The 16,018-nt window shown below is 41.6% G+C and overlaps 1 protein-coding gene across 2 annotated transcripts in view; it reads left to right on the top strand.

Moving 5' to 3' along the window:
• Positions 1 to 455: 455 nt before the first annotated feature.
• Positions 456 to 16,018, top strand: part of KANSL1 (KAT8 regulatory NSL complex subunit 1) — a 173,381-nt gene continuing 157,818 nt past the window's right edge. Inside the window, exons 1-2 of one of the 2 annotated variants that reach the window (XM_060081673.1) lie at positions 456 to 641; positions 1,700 to 1,838. The gene's annotated coding sequence lies outside the window, so the exon portion shown is untranslated. The remainder of the gene's footprint in view (positions 642 to 1,699; positions 1,839 to 16,018) is intronic. The other variant, XM_060081671.1, reaches the window with a different exon arrangement.

Below are 16,018 nucleotides of genomic sequence, written 5' to 3'. Positions count from 1 at the left end.
GCCAATGGCGCTCCCGATGTTCCCCGGAAGGGCCAATGAGAGACATAGGAGGGCGGAAGATTCCCCGCCCCCACTTCTAGGCTTGGTTGAGCCGTGCAGGTAGGTCCGGGGCCGGGGGAGCCGCCGTTGGCACTGGTGCCCGAGGGGGGTGGGGGCACGAGTCGGTAGGGGTGATGGTGGGGAAGGGTAGGCGGCCCCGACCGCGGGAACCCTGGGGGGCGGCCCGGCCAGGAGGCGGGGGGCCGACGGGCCCGGGAAGCGGGCGCCGCCGAGGGCCCTGGAAGCGGCTGGGCTGGGGGAGCGGGGACGCGTGTGTGGGGCACAGGGACCCCCGCCCGGCGCCCACCCGCCGGCCTGGGCCCCTGGTTGCGGGCAGAGGGGCTGGGGGCCTGTTGCTCTGGGGGCGGGCTGGGCCGGGCCCGGGGCCGGGGGCGCCTAGCAGAGCCCGGGGCGCCAGGCCGAGCCGAGGTGGGACGGACCGACGCGGAGAGGAAGGGAAGCTGCATCCCTCGGGCCGCCCCCTCCTGAAGCGAGCCGGGGCAGCGGCCGCAGGCGCCCCTGCCATGAGCCCACTCTCCCTTTCGCCCCCTCCCTAACAATGGGTTTGGGGCAGAAGGAGTCGCCCCACTGTGGGAAAGGGGGTAGGTTTGGGACTGGGGTCCGGGGTGGGGGGAGGGGTGGGAACTCGGGCTCTCCCCTTTCTCTTCGCCCCTTGGTTTTTGCGGTGGGGATCATGGAGGGGCTCTTAAGCCTTCCCGAGACTTGGGTCAAGAGTCAAACTCCCCTCTACCTTCGCCCCCCCCAAAAAAATCCGACGAGCGGTAAGGAAAGTGATGCCAAGTCTTCGAAGCCGAAGTGACAAATGCATAGGAACAAATACACTCCAGAGGTTTTTATTTTTAATTTTTCTTAAAAATGAGGGTACTGTATATTCTTTGAATTTTTTGAAATTTATTTTACAGAGGTGGGTGCTGTTATTTTTGTCCCTACTCGGTCAAGCCTCCATTTTAAGCGAAGCAGTAACTGGTTAAGCTGGAATTTTCATTCAGGCCTAGGACGTGGGCAAGGATCCTACAAGAGGTCATTTAATCCATCCTCCTACCTCCAGACAAACTTGCCTCCCTCCCATCCTCAAAATTAAGTCGTTTGGTTTGCTTTTAAAGATCTCTAGGAAAGAAGAGTCTTTTATTTGTTTGTAGCACTTCAGTCAAGAATGGATTTTACTTTTCATGTAGAATGGGCTCTGCAACTTAAACTCAAGAAAATTTAGGACAATCAGAATGATCAGAGAGGTTTTAATTTATTAAATAAAACTAAACGTGGCAAGGGGCTTTTTTAGGTGATCAGTTAAATCATTTTTTAATAGTGTTTATGAAGTACCCTGGATAATCATTTTTCTATCTGGGAAAAATGGTTTTGGCTTTCTAATTATTTGATAAGCAATTTTATATTATCTAAACTATGTGTTATACATTTAATCCAATTTTATAGAAAAATATATTTCTACATACGTATGGAGATACCTATACCTCACACATTTGTCCTTTTCCAAAGGGGATGGTATTTTCTACATCTTTTTAAGATGGTGAGGCAAACAGTACTTCAGATCTCTGTCCAGATAGCTTAAACTATTTGCTTTTTCTTTTTAATTTGCTTATTCTTGATTATTTTTAGTCTAAATGAAAGTTCTCTTTTTCAGATACCTTCTTGAAACAAAAGATTTTCCTACCTGCTCATCCTTGGTGACTGGGGTATTACTAAGACTACCTTCCTGCTCATTTCTGAGTATTGTCTGAACTATTCCTGACACTATGAATGCTATTTGGATGCTTCTTAAGGTAAGATGTGTTGGTTTTTTTTTTAATTAAAGGCGTCATATTATTTCTTTTTCTTTACAGTTGAGGATTTTCTTGTTCTTGAATTTGCAGTTCTTCAACCCTCTTACCCGACATTCCTTTCCCCTCAAAAAAACTGTTGTGTTTGCTTCCTAGGACTGATTAGTTACTCCTTACTTTGTGTTGCTACTGTTCTTAATTATTGGTGTTAAAATATTAATGAAGTTCTTAAATTAATTTCCATGAAAATGATGTGTTTATTTTTTAACTTTAAACTGTGACAACCCACATAGTTGTAAAATTCTGTTCCAATCTCAGTAGGATGGATTGGCAATTCAGACAGCCAGGTCCACTTTCAAACAGGTACTTTAGTGTCATAGGTGCTGGGGTGTGTCCCACTCTTGCAAATCTGTAGCTGATTCATGTGTTACAAAAGATGTGTCACTAGCCATTTATTTACTCTGAAACTTCATTTAGTATGTTAGAACATTCTAAGACCTGTTAGTTTATGTGTATATCTCTGTTGGAGAGTTCTCCTGCTATTCCCTGGTCCTTTGCATGCAAATTTACACCATTTTTCTCAACAGGTAGCACTCTGTGCCATGTTTCATCTCACAAGGTGCACCTCTTTGGGGGCAGTGTGGGCAGATAATCTTTACATGAAAGAGCTCTCAGTGATGTGGTGGTTCTCCAGTCTCTTGGCTACTTCAAGTTCTTGTACATATATGTCTCCATTAGGACTAAGTAGAGGACAAAGCTTCAGATACACGTAGGGAGGAAAATGGGAGGAAGGATGGGGAAAGATAAGGAGTGATGGAAGCCCTCCACCAGCTTCATGGGGTGGCACAGGTTGCTTCCTTCAGAGCTAAATACTAGTGTAGTTAAGATTGTTGTCTGGTAATCTGTCCTGTAGAATTCCAAATTAATGCAGTGAATAAATCAGATATTAATGCAGTCTGTGTAAACTAAATATTTGGATTGTGGGAAATCTTTAGGTAAATGTAGACTGAGTTCTCATCTTCATTTATGTTCCAGCTGCTATTGTTGGATGAGGAGTGCTTATATTAGTATAAAGGAAGCCAGAGAGACACAGTTTTTCTAGCCAGTCTCCCTGTAGAGTTGGAGGGAAACCCAGCCAGAAGTCCTGAACCTATAGGAACTGGAGGACCTTGTACAAGAATATTTCTCTTTGGTATTGGGTGTTTAGTGCCATGACCTGGCGGCATTTGTTGTCTTTAGGAATCAGGCAAGGGAATATCCGCAGGTTCTAGTTCCATAGAAACCCAAGGAACTGGGGATCAATATATTAGATTTTTATTTTACAGTTTCAACTAATGGATTAGATACATAGAGTCCTGCTTTTTAATATCTATATATCTATATATGTATAGATATAGATATATCTATATATATGACATTTTACCTCTAAATCTCTGAACCTGGGCAAGTTCTACACTAACCCTTGAAGTTGCACCAAAGCCCTCTGGAATGACAGGAATACAGAGCGAAGTCAGTACTCCATACTGTGTGTTACCACCTGTTAACTACTTAAGAATATAGTTATGTGACTACCTTAATTTCACCCTTTGATCAATGGAAGACCTCTTCTGAGTCTAAACAAATTTTTTATTTGCTAACATTTTCCTCCTCCTTTTATGACTTAAAAAAATACCTTAAAAACTGTAGTGTTTGATCTGGGCAGGGGAAAAAGGCACTTTTTGGGGGGGGATGGGAAAAGGATAGCATTGAATTTGCAGGATGGAAAATAAAAAAGAGAGAGGGAACCTTTTTCTCTTTTTCATTTGTGAATACCTTTAAAATGTTTCTGAGATGTGTTTTCAGATTGCAACTGCTTATTTTTAAGTCAAAAAAAAAAAGTTAGGCTAATTAAAATGTATACTTTGGAGCCAAAATATTTATTTTCTATAGTTCTTACACTTTGTTTCTGATTATCTTATTTCAGAATGAACTCTAGTTCTGTAAGGCATTACTTAAACTTTAGATCTCAGTATGTGCTTATTTCTTTTCCCAGGCTTATAGAAAATAGTGCCAATACTCACCCTTTTCAAGAATCAAAGTACAAAAAGAAACATAAATAACAAAGGAAAAATAACTCCAAACAAAAACTCCTCAATTTAAGGCACTCTTTAAAAAAAAAAAAAAAAAAAATTTATTTATTTCGGTTGCTCCGGGTCTTAGTTGTGGCCCTCGGACTCTTAGTTGTGACATGCATGCAGGATCTAGTTCTCCGACCAGGGATAGAACCTGGGCCCCCTCCATTGGGAGTGAGGAGTCTTATCCACTGGACCACCAGGGAAGTCCCTAAGGCACTCTTGTTAATTAGTTCCCATGGAGTTATTTATCCCTTTCTCTACATCAGGGGTCTGCAGCTTTTTTATTGCTAGCCATGACTAAGCAGTATCAGTGATGTTTGGTGTTTTTATGTACAGTTGTCGGGGTTAGGGTATGTGTGAGATGGGAGAAGAACAGCGATGAGGAGGAGGAGAATTGGGCGAGTTGGAGAAAAGATGAAAGTGAAGATGAGATGGAGAGAAGAAGATACAAGGTCTTTGGTGTGTGATATGGTGCTACCATCAGTTGTCTCAGGTAGCTCTCAGGGACTGCTCGTTGCCTGTGTGCTAGTGCCTTGTGTGCTAGACTGAACTGTGATGAAAGCAAGTAAAAAGTATTCTTGACAAACAAAAGGACATAATTAAAATATGATTCAATAGGATATGGAAAGATCTCCAAGATAAACGGTTAGGCGATAAAAGCAAGATGCAGAAAAGTGTGTATGATATGTTACCCTTTGTGTTTTTCGAAAAGAAAGAAGGGAGAAAAGAAAGTTTGGCTTGTTGTATATGCATAAAAAAACACTTCAGAAGAATAAACAAGAAAATGGTGACATCGGTTACCTGTTAAGTCTAGAAACTGGGCAGGCAGAGGACAGAGTGGGAAGGAGGCTTCTCGCTGTATTGTATTTTTTTCACACTTTCTGATGTTTGTATCAAAATCAAAAAATACAAAAAATTAAAAAAAAACTTTTCAATCCTTACATCTTTTCTTCTTCTGTGTCTGGAAGTCAGAGAAATGTCAAGGGGCCACAAATGAGAGGGCAGATAGCTCTTGAACAGTGGTTGAAGGGATGCATATATAAAGGGTACTGTAACCTAGGGCACATTTTCTCCTGGGATCTTGAAGAATTTCAAATTTATAGGTTTATATTTCTAGTATTGAATTGCAAGGTCAGGCATTAAAAAATTTCACTTGCTCTTACAGTGTTAGTAAAAAAAAAAATTTCATTGTTTATTCCCTCCAGTTGGCAATTAGATACACTATCACATTCTTGGTTATGTGATGTGGGGCAATTTTAAGAAATTAAAAAATCTCTCGGAGGTTCAGGGTCCTCCTTTGTACTGGAAATGAAATTAACATTTACTTCAGAGGATCTTTGTGTATATTATATCTGTGATTTGGCTTAGTGAACTACTATTGTTATTAAAATAATTACTAAACATAATAGTTCCTTATAGCTAGTGGTCGTAGTGGGGGGCTCTGCCTGATGTTCGGCAAGTGTCTCATCCTCTTAGAGACTTGGTGTCCTCATCTGTGAAAAGTGTATAATTGTAGTACCTAGATCCTAGGGTAGATTTTGTAAGGACTAAATGAGTTTGTTGATGCGAAATGCTTAGAATAACACTTGGTATGTGCTCAATAAACACAAGCTGCTAATTTTCTTCATGACATCTGTTTGCTAGGGCTGCCATAACAAAGTGCCACAAACTAAGTGGCTTAAACAACAGAAATGTATTGTCTCTCAGTTCTGGAGGCTAGAAGTCTGAGGGCAGGGGCATGCTCCATCTGAAGGTGCTGGGGCAGGATCTCTTCCAGGTCTCTCCTCTAGCACCTGGTAGGTCCTCGGCTTGTGGCAGCGTAACTCCAGTCTGTACACAGAGTGCTCTCTGTGTATGCGTCTTTTTTGTTCAAAAATTCTCCTTTTTAAAAGGACAGCAGTCATACTGGATTAGGGCCCATCCTAATGAGCTCATTTTAACTTGATTACGTCTGTAAAGACTCTTTCTCCAACTAAGGTCACATTCTGAGGTACTAGGGGTTAGGAGTACAAAATATCTTCTTCGTGGGGGACAAAATTCAACCCATGACAACATCCATTAGCCTGGTCAGCCCTGTAGACTGATGTTACTCATCATGGGTAGCAGACCGTCAACACCTACACATAGGAAATGAAAATTTTGGTGCAAATTGGTCACATGATTTAAAGAAGTAGATTATTTCTTTAGCTGTCTCATGCATTTGTCTTTTTAATTTTTTTAATTAATTAATTTTTATTGAAGTATAGTTGATTTACAATGTTGTGTTAGTTTCTGGTGTACAGCAAAGTGATATATAACTGAATCACTTTTTCAGATGCTTTTGCATTCTTGTTTATTACAAGATATTGCCTATAGTTCCCTGTGCTATACAGTAGGACCTTGTTTATCTCATTTGTCTTTAATATATAGATTTTGCTATTGAAGCTTTAGATTTATATAAAATTGAAACTTCAGAAGGTGGTAATATTCTTTTTCTTTTAGCTATCAGTAAAATTCTGATTTGAAAAATTAAGGTCAAGATTACAGTCTGTTCTCCATGTCTCATCCTTTGTGGAAATTGATGAAACCTTGGGATTTCCTTACTATGTAAGAATTAAGCCCAGGTATCTCTGTTGAGGGGCTTGGGAGCTAAAGATACTCAGTAACGTGGAATTAACACCTTCTCTGTGTGAATAAAGAGATGTTTTATGTTCAATTAGATGCCATACTTGAAGAAGCCGACATGGTTATACTGCAGCATTTAGCTTCTTTGGGGGGTTGACAGTATGGGTCATTCCAGAAATAACAGGACCTTGAGGAAGTTCCTTCTCTGGCCTGACTGATTTGGCCCGCCCTCTGCCTCCATTCCCCTCCTATTTGCCTTTAGGGTAAAGTTCAACCTTTTTGATGTAGCATATAGACTCATGATAATCTGGCTGCTGCTGACCTTTCTGTTTTAAAATCTTACCTTTCTCAACTGGCCTGTATGTACCTTTGTTTGATGGTTTCCTCTCCTGAAACTAGTGTTACAACTTTAAAAGTTTACTTAGGTGAAAATTTTTCTAAAAGGTATTACATGCTTTTCTGCCTCTTTAAGAAAGCACTCTGGGGAATTCCCTGGTGGTCCAGTGGTTAGGATTCCTCCCTGTCACTGCAGAGGGCCTGGGTTCGATCCCTGGTTGGGGAACTAAGATCCCACAAGCCACACGGCCAAATTAAAAAAACAAAAAAAAAGTGCTCTGAAGAAAATTTTATTTTTTAATAATAATTCAAAATTACGGAAGATCTGCACTATGCCCATCACTTATTGTACTGTGCTGAAATGTAACGTGCCTTTGGAGGCCGTAAAATAAACTGTATTCATGGAGTAGTGTGCACGTATTACATACTCTTGGGCTAGTCTTCATTTTCTTTAGTCTGTGATTATCTACTTTCCTGATCTCCTGCCTTCGTATCTGGCTGTTACTGGCCTTGTTCCAGCCTCCAGAAACTCTCCCCTCTATTTTAATGCCTTCTTTCTGCAGTCGGTTAGGATATCAGCAAACTAAGCTTATAGAAATTATTTGCCAAGGAAGAGTAAATAGATCTTTAACGATGGCTGGAAGGACTTTTCTATGGATAAGATAACATGAAGATGACAGCTTTTTGACAGTCTGATGCAAAATGATGTGGTTTTGCCTGTGTGCATTTTATGGAGAGGAAGGGTCCATTGCTTTCATCCGATTTTTACAGTGGTCTGGGACTTCTTTAGATACATATGTGTTATGAAATTGCTTTGTTAGTTGTCATCAGAGGCTAGTTCCCAAATTCCTTCTCCTGTCTCCCTGTCCTGAAGTGAAGGAGTTCATGATGTTGGGTAACTGTTTGGACTGTGGGCCGAGAGGCCATTTGACTAGGCCAGAGAGAGTGCTGACCGGGCCGAGGCAGAGCTGGGGAGAGAAGTCAAGCCGTGAGCGGGAGAGCAGCTCTGGGCATTGTTGGCTGGTTTGCTCCAGAGGACAATGGGAGTAGCCGTAGTAAGTTCTGGAAGCTCAGAGAGTATATTCACGTACTTGACTTGAAGAAATGGAAAAATATTATCTTTTAAAAAAATTATCTTTCTATTCTGAAGTCTAGTGATTTTAGTTTTTGCTAGATTTTTTTCTTGCTTAGAAATCATCTTGTGAAATGTTTGCAACCTAGATCATAATTTAATGAGACAGCAAGCTAAGAGTGAAAACAGGAGTAAAAGAATCAAATAAAGAATATAAATTAATGTTACAATTCTAAAAGCATCTTTAAAAAAGAAATTATTTATTTATTTGGTGGCACCGGGTCTTAGCTGCTGCAGGCGGGCTCCTTAGGTGTGGCAGGTGGGCTCCTTAGTTGCAGCTTGTGGGTTCCTTAGTTGCGGCTTGCCAGCTCCTTGTTTGTGGCACACGGGCTCCTTAGTTTTGGCATGCACGTGGGGTCTAGTTCCCTGACCAGGGATCGAACCCTCCCCCTGCATTGGGAGTGCAGAGTCTTATCTACTGCACCACCAGGGAAGTTCCTCTAAAAGCATCTGACCGTGGGGGCTTCTTCAGAAGTGGAACATCTGCCTTGCTTACAAAGAAAACCTCTTTCCCCCAGTGACTTTGCCTCTTTGATCATAGAGCACAGAGCCTGTCAGGGAAGGGACTCTTCTTGGGCCCAACACTGTCCCTGTATTTGTTTCTTCTTATACTAGGCCATCTCTCTGGTCTCTTGAGCTGTTTTCTTCCTCCTTGTAGGGACCTCTGGCTGTCATTTGTACCTTTTCCCAACCCATTTTCACCCTCCCGTTCCCTGTTAGCTCTTGTCCCTCAGCTTATAACCACACTCAAGTCTCACTTTACAAACGCAAAACCCCTGAACTGCGACCACTGGTCCCTTTGCCATTGAAGTATTTGTGTAGCTTCTTCCTATGTGTTCCACTGTACCTGCCCTTACAGAGTCATCCCTTTCTGCCCTTGTCTTCTGAGGCCTCCTTGTGGTCTTTGACGCTGTGGACCGTTCTCCCCGGCTGTGGTGGTAGTGGTCCCTCCTGCCTTCCTGTCATCATTTCTGAAAGGCACTGTAGAGTTGTGATACAGAACATGGACTCTGCAGTGAGTCTCCTAGATTCAGATTTCAGCTCTGCACTTACTGTGTGCCTCTCTGCCTCAATTACCTCACCTGAAAAATGAGAAAAATAATATTAAAAATAATGGCACTTAACATTACAGGACTGTCGTGAGGAGGAAATGAATTAATACATGAAAAGCACATAGATGGGCGCCTGCCACACAGTACACTACAGACGATCTGAGTGCTGGCTCTTTCTCTCATCGCTGTCATCTCTGGCTGTTCTTTCTCAGTTTTCTTTGCAGACATTTTTTCTCTTTCAGTCAGTGTTTGCCTTGCCTTGGCCTTCTCTCCTCCCAGCCTATGTAGTTCCTGAGTGACATCTTAGATAAGTTTGTGTCTCACTCTGTATGAGTCCCACACCCATATATACTGATGACCTGCGAACGTGTTTTTCCCAGCGCTAAATGGTCTCCTCATATGACCATATGTTTCCTCGCCGTGGCTCACCTGGCTTTCGAGGTGAAGTTCAAACACCTTTGCCCAGATCACTTCCTCTGATCCTTCCTGAGCTCTCTGCGCTCAGCAGCGCTGAGCTGCTGTTTGTAGTTCCTTCTGTACACCTTGTTGCTCCTTTGCCCCTGGGCCTTCACACAAGCAGTTGCCACTGTTTAAAGTGACCTCCTGCCCTGTTCTAGAAACATACTTGTCCTAGTTCTTTAATAACAGTGAGATGTAGTAACAACAGTAACTAACGTGGAGAGCTTCCTATGTACCCAGGCTTTGCCTTTGTGTGTGCATCCCTAGCACTTCTGTTGTACAGTGATTGCAGGTTTGCTTCTCCACGCAGCTAGTCTCCAAGTTCTTTGAGAGTAGGGGCTGTGTCCTGTCTTTCATCTGCTTGCAAAGTGATGACATGTAGTAAATGTGTGTTGCATGAATGAATGGTCTGAGCACTGCACTGCCCAACCTGTGAAGTGCATCTTTAAGAGGGTATCCGTGGGAAAGCTGAGTTAGTTACATCCATTCGCCAGTCCTGGCCTTGCCCTTTGGAACTATAGGACCCAATCTGTTTAGTGTGAGCAGCTTTGTAGCTTTGGAATAAGGGTTACAAAGAGGGTTTTGTTTTTTTGTTTTTAAATCGTTCATTGAATGATGAAGGGTGCATAGGTGTTTTTGTTTTCTTATTTTTGCTTTTAAAAAAGAGAACCAGTGTGCTGACAACCAGTGTCATCTGGCAATTAGAATGTTTTTACATTGTTGGAATAAAGTATAGGGACTTCCCTGGTGGTCCAGTGGTTAGGACTTGGGCACTTTCATTGCTGTGGCCCTGGGTTCAATCCCTGGTCAGGGAACTAAGATACTGAAAGCGCCCACGCGGTGCAGCCATAAAAAAAATAACAGTAATAAAAATAAAGTATAGAGAAATGAATTTTATGCTTATAATGTTCCATCCAGGTAGTAATTTGGCAGTGAACTGATTATAATTTAAACATTTTTTGTGACACTAATCATTAAACATTAGTGATCAGGTGTCCCCTTTCTCCTTTCCCATCATAGCTCTGTTAAGTATGGGTTTAGACACATAATGTTTTATCTTTTATCACCGAGTATAAATTGCGTTTGTAGCAACAGCCCAGAAAAGACAAGCTTTTAGGAGTGTAGTCTACCTGGTACTTTAATCTAGGTCTTGATCATGGTAGTAATTTTTTGGCCAGCAGGGGGAGCCGAAGTCACTGATACGTGACTCCATCTCAGCTGGTTTTCAGTTTGTCAAGGCCCAAAGAAAGTAAAAATGCCTTACTGACAAAGGTCATGATCAGAGTTCACAAAGAAGAAACACAAATGACCAAGAAGCATATAAGAAACATTTTTATTCTGATAAGTAATCAAAGGAATTCAGATTAAAATGATATACTACTTTTTTTTTTTTTTTTTTTTTTTTTTTTTTTGCTGTACGCGGGCCTCTCACTGCTGTGGCCTCTCCCGTTGCGGAGCACAGGCTCCGGACACACAGGCTCCGCGGCCATGGCTCGCGGGCCCAGCCGCTCCGCGGCATGTGGGATCTTCCGGGATCGGGGCACGAACCCGTGTCCCCTGCATCGGCAGGCGGACTCTCAACCACTGCGCCACCAGGGAAGCCCATACTACTTTTTTTTAACCTATCAAATTGGCAATTGAACTGTATGGTCAAAGGTAGTGAGGGGGCAGTCTCTAAAACTGCTAGTGGAAGTGTGCATTGGGCCCAGTTTTTCTGGAAGGTATTTTGGCAACATATATCAAAAAACCTTAAACTGTCTTTTAACTAAGTAATTCCACTTCTAGGAATTTTATCTTAAGGGGGAAAATACAGAGATATATAGAAAGATTTGTGAACAAAGATATTCATTGTAGCATTATTTATACAAGTGAGAATTGGGAATAAACTTGAATGAGCAGTGAGATTAATGGGTAAATTATGGCGTATTTAAGGGTGAATTATTATACAGCCATAAAACTTTTTTTTTTTTTTTGCCATATGCGGGCCTCTCACTGTTGCGGCCTCTCCCGTTGCGGAGCACAGGCTCCGGATGTGCAGGCTCAGCGGCCATGGCTCACGGGCCCAGCCGCTCCGCCGCATGTGGGATCTTCCCGTACCGGGGCACGAACCCGTGTCCCCTGCATCGGCAGGCGGACTCTCAACCACTGTGCCACCAGGGAAGCCCATAAAACTATTTTTAAAGAACTTTTAATGTTTTAGAATGTTGAGTATGTGATAAATGAAAAATTCAGGATATAGAGATATATAACGATTCTAAATATATAAAAGATAAAGAAGGTACACACATATATATATATATATATATATATATAACACACATGGAACAATGCAGAATTAGGGGCGCTGACCTCTGTGCAATAGAAAATCCACATATAACTTTACAGTAGGCCCTCTGTATCTGCAGTTCCACATCCAGGAATTCAGTTGAGCATTGCGTAGTATGTATTGATTGGAAAAAATCCGAGTATAAGTGGACCAGTTCAAACCTGTGTTGTTCAAGGGTCAACTGTACATACATAGATAAAGGACTAAAAAGAACTATAGGGCTTCTCTGGTGGCACAGTGGTTAAGAATCCGCCTGCCAAGGTAGGGGACACGGGTTCGAGCCCTGGTCCGGGAAGATGCCGCTTAGCAACTAAGCCCATGCGCCATAACTACTGACCAGTGCTCTAGAGCCTGCAAGCCACAACTATTGAGCCCGTGAGCCTAGAGCCCGTGCTCTGCAAGAAGAGAAACCACTGCTCCCCGCAACTAGAGAAAGCCTGCGTGCAGCAACAAAGACCCAATGCAGCCAAAAATAAATAAAAATAAAAATAAATAAATTTTAAAAATTATAATAAAAATAAAAAGAACTATACCAGCAAGCCTTACTGAGTCTGTTAGGGGGCTGTCAGCCAATTGTCATGTCTTAGTTGGCACCAAGGAATGTTTTGATGTGAGGCAATTATCTTATAAGTTGTTAACCTCAGAAACTTAAGACCTCACCTCAGATGTCAGTTCTATCCTGTAGGAGCCCAGAATGGACTTAATATACATAAATTTATATACTTCTTGAGTATTCTTAACCCTGAATACTGCTTGGTGATAACACGTTCTACAACTTTCTTTTCATCTTTTGTGGAAAAAAAGATCTACCTTTTCAAGTTTAAAAGCTTAATGTATTGTACCAAGATTTGGTGAATAAATTAGTATTTACCATATTGATACATTTTCTGATTTTGATCATAGTGCCCCTTGGCTTTCATGTTTCTCAGTTGAAGATGATTGATTTTAAAATGTAATCTCCAGTGACATCTCCTTCAGCCTCTTAGTCATTCCATTTACCTATACTTCTCTGGATCTTTGTCAGCATTGCTTTGCCTTTCTGGATTTATGGTAACCAATCATAACTGCATTTCAGATATAGCTAAATTATGATTTGTTAGAAGAATAGGAAAATATATTCTCTTCACAGTCTTTGCCTTGTTGGCAGTAGAATTTGCAATCCCTCCCCACTTTGCATACAAAAATCACATTGTCTTTAGGTAACATAATGTAATTATTCAAAAATTTCTTTTTTAACTAGAAGCCATGCATCCTTTAGGTACAACTTAGATTTTTTTTTCCTGTAAATGCTTTACTTTTCATTTTTTCCATGCTGCATGCTGTTAATACCTGCTGTTTTCCTGCCTGCAGTACTTTAGGCGCTTGTATCTCAGTGGGCTCTTAGAGATAATTCAGAGTAAGAATCACCCTTTCAGTTAGGTCTGGTCTGGTGCTTAGAAAGCTTGACCTTATGTTAGTTGAAATGTGTCCCTCTGCAGTTTCCACTTTGGGCCTAATTTTGTCTACACAGGAACTGCCTGGAGCAACTCTAGTTTCTCTTCTGCTGGACAGCCCTGCAGATATTCAGACACCTTTCATGCTTGCAAAGTATTCTCTAAACTGAAAATACATCCTAGTTTTTACAAATGTTTCTCATTTGATATACTTAAAATTTTTTTCCACCTCTCAGTTCCCTTATTTTTCCAACTTAGTGCAATATTTCACTGTCAGGAAGCTCATCATTCCATCTGCAAAATGGGGAATTCTCTGTATACCTTTCATATAATTTATGAAAATGTTAAATACAGCATTTCTAAAACATTACCTAAGATCAATCGTCTGCTTATACTTCCTGGGGAAGTACCTCAGCGTCCATCCACCCATAGTTTTCTATGTGTCATGCCCTGTGTAAACCTGCCCCCTTTGCGCAGTACACGGTGTGTCAGTCTCATAAACCACACCCCATCCACGGGAAATAGTCTCAACTCTGTGGCCACTCAGGCTTTTTAAAAATAGCCTTTTAGGGCTTCGCTGGTGGCGCAGTGGTTGAGAGTCCGCCTGCCAATGCAGGGGACACCGGTTCGTGCCCCGGTCTGGGAGGATCCCACATGCCGCGGAGCGGCTGGGCCCGTGAGCCATGGCCGCTGAGCCTGCGCGTCCGGAGCCTGTGCTCCGCAACGGGAGAGGCCACAACAGTGAGAGGATCACATACCGCAAAAAAAAAAAAAAAAAAAAAAAAAATAGCCTTTTATTTAGACTCTCATCAAGGCTTTCATAAAAGCCTAAATAAGTTATATTCACATACTTTCTCCTCAGAGAATTTGGGTAGACTGGTGTGGTGTGATTTCTTCTTTCAGAAGCCATGTTTGTCTTTTCCTCAGAAGGTTATTTATGCTGAAATGTCTTCTGATCTCACTCTCTAGGAGAGGTTTGCCAATTTGACCGATTTGAAGCTCACAGCCAGAGCCTTTCTCTTGAATAGATGGGAGTTATATTGATGGCATGTTTTTTTTCATTTTTGTTCAGCAAATATTCATTGAGTGCCAGAATATGCCAGTTGAGCAAGGGGCTGGGTAAATGTTGTTGATAAAGGAAAGAGGTCTGGATTCCGTCCTCTTGTGTCTTATTGGAGGTCACTTCTCTCAGATGACTGTCAGTAGGTTCTTCCTTGCAATTTTATAATTTTATACATAAATTCTTTTAAAATGAGAGTACTTTGGGACTTCATGACTACCTAGCATCTGATATATTAGTTTGGAAGCATCTTGTTTGTTTAATGATGAATTTGATTCACTGTCAGTGATTCATATGCTTTAAAGTAGAAATAGATTTCTTCCTCATATCTTCTTCAGTAAGTATTGAAGCAAATTACAGTTAGGCCTGTCAGTTTTCTTGCTCTTATCACTGTTTATACCCTGTTTATCAAGTGCTCCATCCAGTCTTTATTCAGCATCTGGCTTTTTATATATTTAAACCACGTCTCTGAGGCTTTGCATTTTCTTGCAAGGTTTATTTATTTATTATATATATATATATATATATTTTAAATTAATTAATTAATTAATTTATGGCTCTGTTGGGTCTTCGTTTCTGTGCGAGGGCTTTCTCTAGTTGTGGCAAGCGGGGCCACTCTTCATCGCGGTGCGCGGGCCTCTCACTATCTCGGCCTCTCTTGTTGCGGAGCACAGGCTCCAGACGCGCAGGCTCAGTAGTTGTGGCTCACGGGCCCAGTTGCTCCGCGGCATGTGGGATTTTCCCAGACCAGGGCTCAAACCCGTGTCCCCTGCATTGGCAGGCAGATTCTCAACCACTGCACCACCAGGGAAGCCCTATTTATTATATTTTTTAAAATATTTATTTATTTATTTTATTTAGGCTGTGCTGCATCTTAGTTGCGGCATGCGGGATCTTCATTGCTGGCATGCGGGATCTTTAGTTGCAGCATGCGGGATCTTTTAGTTGTGGCACATGGACTCTTTGGTTGCAGCATGCAAACTCTTAGTTGCAGCATGCATGTGGGATCTAGTTCCCCGACCAGGGATCAAACCTGGGCCCCCTGCATTGGGAGCTCAGAGGCTTACCCACTGGACCACCAGGGAAGTCCTTCTTGCAAGGTTTTAATTGTTGTTTTGCCTACAGAGGCCTTAGTTCTCCTGATCTGCTATAATTTATGGTATTTTATTGCTTTTCCTCATTTTTATTGTCTATTTTGAGAAAAGTTATTTTCCTTCTCTCCCCACCCCTACTCTCCTCCGCTCCCCCCATACTACTTAGCAATTTAAACATTTTGTTTGAGCATCTGACTTTTTTGCTTTCTTACAGTCAAGTATTTTTAAAGTCCATCTCTATGCTTTGTATTACACATTTGCCTTTTAAACATAACTTTAGTTTTATCTAGCCAAAGTCTAGATCTTCCTTCTAAAATTGGGTAACCATATAATACATTTTTAGTTTTTCCTGACTTTACAGAATATTGGTTAAGTGTGTTTCTTATCTCTATTACTAGTGAGTCATATATGTCAGTTTCTGATTATAATTTGGAACCAAGTTCTGTTATATGTGTATGTCTTAGTAGGTTCTAATTTTTTTTTGAGAAAGCATTTATTGTGTTATTTAAATTTTTACATCAGTTCCCTTCGAAGAAGCTTTGTAGTGTTGAACACACAGATTCTTGAACCACA

Source organism: Mesoplodon densirostris, chromosome 18 (genome assembly GCF_025265405.1).
Source record: "Mesoplodon densirostris isolate mMesDen1 chromosome 18, mMesDen1 primary haplotype, whole genome shotgun sequence".
NCBI classification, from domain to species: domain Eukaryota; kingdom Metazoa; phylum Chordata; class Mammalia; order Artiodactyla; family Ziphiidae; genus Mesoplodon; species Mesoplodon densirostris.
This window is presented reverse-complemented; position numbering and strand designations above follow the sequence as displayed.